Source organism: Schistocerca piceifrons, chromosome 4, assembly GCF_021461385.2.
Source record: "Schistocerca piceifrons isolate TAMUIC-IGC-003096 chromosome 4, iqSchPice1.1, whole genome shotgun sequence".
Classification (NCBI taxonomy): Eukaryota; Metazoa; Arthropoda; class Insecta; order Orthoptera; family Acrididae; genus Schistocerca; species Schistocerca piceifrons.
This window is the reverse complement of record NC_060141.1, coordinates 113,628,049-113,632,191: the sequence shown is the minus strand read 5'-3', so window position 1 is coordinate 113,632,191 and position 4,143 is coordinate 113,628,049. Positions and strand designations below refer to the sequence as shown.

Here is a 4,143-nt window from a genome sequence, read left to right as displayed (position 1 = left end):
AACATTATTCTGTAATACTAAATACATGGTACAGAAATGTTCAATAACTGGGCTATGAATGCCGCAAACTACTACTGTAATTCTCAATATTATGTGACTTAATGTCCTTCACCTTATGAGCTAACTACCCTGAATTACTGCAATGTCGATTTGTCCTGTCCATCCTCATGATCATGGAGCACTATATTTGGTTTTTGCACTAATTCTACGTTGGTGTGCCTTGTAAGAGCGTGGTGTTGACACGACATGCTGTCCACCAGCGTGAGCGATGAAGACGTTATTATGGTCCCACTGTTTGGTGTACCTAGTGTACTGCCAAAATGAAAACATGGAACATTACTACGACAGTTCAGTGTCTTGGCTACGCTGATAAATTCTGATGGGAAAAGAACTTCAAATTGTGTCACTTGGTGTTGTACTTCTCTGGAAAGATATGGACTTTCAGAACAGCTGTGTGCAATCTAAAGTGCTACAACCATGATGCAATCCTTCCCTTTCCTATCCTAATAGTGAAAATCATTTTTTTGCTAACATCATTTATGTTCATGGGTTATACATTTTTTTCGATTCGCTGAACTCCAGTGCGAGTACACTTATGGCACTTGTCGACATGATTTTTTGCCATTATGTTTATTTGTTGTGAAAATGCTAAAGACATTTTTTCGATTTGTTCTGAAGTACAGTATATGTGCACTCTTGTCTTTTATATTGTATATACATTTTTATTTTGATGATATGTTCTGAACTACAGTGCATGTGCACTTAGGTTATGTGTTAATATGTTTTCTACTGAACTTCAGTGCCTGTGCACTTTTCTCATTTTTCAATATGATTTGTACTCATTCTGTATACCTTTTATGATTTCCTGATATGTTCATTAAGTACACTCATGTCACTTGTCAACATGATTTTTTGCCATTCTGTTTATTTGTTCGGAAAATGCTACAGAATTTTTTCAATGCGTATACACTTTGTTATCTGTCAAATAATTTGTATATACAGTTTTCTGATTTGCTACTATGTTTTGTACTCATATCTTGTCTTTGTCTGAAATGTTTTGTACTCGGTGCGTGTGCACCACATTTAATTTATGTACTACATTTGAATATTCTGTAAATTGTAAAAATTTCTTGCGGTGGCAAGTCCAAATGACTCACCATCGCTGCCAAATTTTTGCCCCCCCCAGTGGAGGGTTATGAAACACGTATGTAACGTAGCAGCGATGGTGAGGCATGATAAAATCTTTGACCAGAGAGCCTTTTATCGTGGTTAGTCTGCGCTTGACCGCGCGAGTGTTTACGAGCAGTACTCTAGTAGTCGTCGTGCAGAGCACTCTGTCGGTAGCAGTAGCTCAGTTCAGTTGCGTCTAGTAGTCGGTCTGTAGTCGTCGTGCGAGCAGTCGGTCAGTGGGCAGTCTGTGAGCAGTGCAGTATGTCGGTAGTAGCAGCCCAGTGCAGTTGTGTGTGAGGAGTCCGCGAGCGTCGACATGGCATTCTGGTCAAGATTCAGGATGAGGTATATTATTTTTAAATGTGCTCAGCTAATAATGTAAATTAACTGTAACTAATTTGTACAATAATCGCCCCAATAATAATTTTGATTTCAAAGCAATTTTTAACAAAAGAACCTTTTAATTGTACCAATGATTTCCTTCCATTTCCCTTAAAGTAAAGTTTCAGTTAAATTTTAAAAAAAAATATTATTTGCAATGCATTTCCCCCAAGCCGTGGCCAACAATAAGAGCAGAAACTTGACATGCAGTTATACTGAGGTCAGAAATTAATTCTGATTTTTTTTGCACAAGGCCAAAGACCGATATTTCGGTTTAATTGAGTTATCATTATCACTGAGATTTTCTTATCACTGAATTGACTTTCATTATTTTCGTGATAGTTTACACCTTGAGTCAGATTGCGAAATTCACATTTTTATTGCCTTTGTCAGTACATTTCATTGCAGGGAGGTTACGTTTGGCTCACATTTATTATTTTTTTTATTTAAATATTTCTGTGGAGACGATATTACACTTGGCTCTCATTTCTATTAAAATATTGTCTTTTAAATTTTCGGTGGGGAGGTTACAGAGGCAGTCCCTGACAACTTATAACTAGCAACAAAAGCTGATGGGAAACATCCTATCAAGAAAAAAAGTCACTTGCTACACCACCTATAAATCACTACTGTTTTGAAATTCCTAAAGTGTATAAAGAAGATATGAAACTCCAGAACTGATTTACGAGCGTCGTGAATACACCTAATAAAAAAATGTGTTATTTCTTCCTATTTTACGCATACGGATTGCAGTTAATTTATAGGAGAAGTTATGATTCTCTAGGATGCAAAAGAAAATGGGCACGAAAGTTTAAAATCACTTTGTATCTTAATTCGCTCACTACAACAAACTGTTGTTACTTTCTAAATATTATCGTAGATGTTCTTTTCCATTTCTTGCATTAAGCGTTGCCAGCATACTAGTCTCTGTTGTAAGATAGTGGAAGTTGAGATGTATTTTCACACCGCCACAGCTTGTCACATAAAACACTGATTTGAGTAATGAAACAGGCCAAGAGCCATTTATTCTCCAAGGTATAATATTTAACTACGCATTGTAATGATGGATTTTGACGATTTACAAGGAGAAATGAATCCAGCGTCACTGACGCACCTCAGAGACTATAGACTAATTCAACGCGCATGTAAAAACATCGATATTAAAGACACACTCTGAAGATATTTGAATATTTTTTTTAAAAAAAAGAAAAAATTACATGGGCGTCATTATAAGATTTGTAATTTGTTTAAATCTTTTGAGAAATACTGTTATTTTGTTGCATGTGAGACTAGTATGTGCGAAAAACACAGAGTGGTTAATGAATGACATTTCTACGTGATCTATAAACTTTTATAGACATAAAAAGCCACTCAGGCTCTGTCATTGTTATTGACGTAAGTGTTAACTTGTGTGTGTTTCAAATCCAAGCTCGTAATTATAGTGTCAATTACTCTAAATTTGTGTTTGCGTAATCATTTACTTTCTATGTGCCAAGTTTTTTACAGAGCCAACCGTGTCCGATGTGTCATTCTGCGGATAGAACAGTCGAGGCCGACGTTAACATTGTACTTATATTCCCTCCTTGTAATATTCTTGAAACTCAGTTTTAAACTGGCCCTTAGGCACATTTTCAGTGACGTCCGGGAATTTCTTAGCAAACTTTACTTCTCCAACCGCACATCGCTCGCACAAAGCCTCACTATTCCACAATGGTATGCGGCACTTTCTAAACGGGAAAAGGGGTCACGCAAGTATATGTTGCTTCCCTTTCTCAATCTGATGCTTAATAATAATAATAATAATAATAATAATAATAATAATAATATTTCCTTACATCAGAAAGTGACGTACATTAAGGGAAAAAATGTCGTAGCATCAAAAAGTAAATAATATAGAGTAATTACGTTTCGGATACACAATTCTCCAGGTACGGTATGTAAGTGATTATGATTGAAACATTACAGGTTAATGTGAGCGTGAGATAAGCCATTGCAAATTGGAACTGCTGGCACATTAACAGCCAGCGTAACCGCCAGAATTTTAAATTCAAGTAGGCAAATGTGCATGCACCGTGTTATACAGCTTCCGGAAGTCAGTTTGCGGGATGGAGTTCCATGCTTGCTTCACTTGGTTGGTCAATACAGGAACCTCTACCGAGCCAGGTGGCGCAGTGGTTAGCACACTGGACTCGCATTCGGGAGGACGACGGTTCAATCCCGTCTCCGGCCATCCTGATTTAGGTTTTCCGTGATTTCCCTAAATCGTTTCAGGCAAATGCCGGGATGGTTCCTTTGAAAGGGCACGGCCGATTTCCTTCCCAATCCTTCCCTAACCCGAGCTTGCGCTCCGTCTCTAATGACCTCGTTGTCGACGGGACGTTAAACACTAACCACCACCACCACAGGAACCTCTGACGCTGGTTGTGGAGAAGGCTGCAGCTGTCGTCCGTTGATGTCCCGTATATGCTGTGATCGAGTAGGTCAAGGCAACATGTTGACATTGTAGTGCCTTTTGGGTTACAGCAGTGGTACGTGGGCAACCGTAATGTTGGAAAACACTCTCTGTAATGATATTCATGAGTGGCAGCGTGA

The 4,143-nt window shown here is 38.2% G+C and overlaps 1 non-coding gene across 1 annotated transcript; it reads left to right on the top strand.

The window, feature by feature from the left end:
• The first annotated feature begins 3,708 nt into the window (after nt 1-3,708).
• On the top strand, nt 3,709-3,781 carry Trnaa-cgc. The gene has a single exon. It is a non-coding gene; the product is annotated as a tRNA-Ala (tRNA).
• The last annotated feature ends 362 nt before the right edge of the window (nt 3,782-4,143 follow it).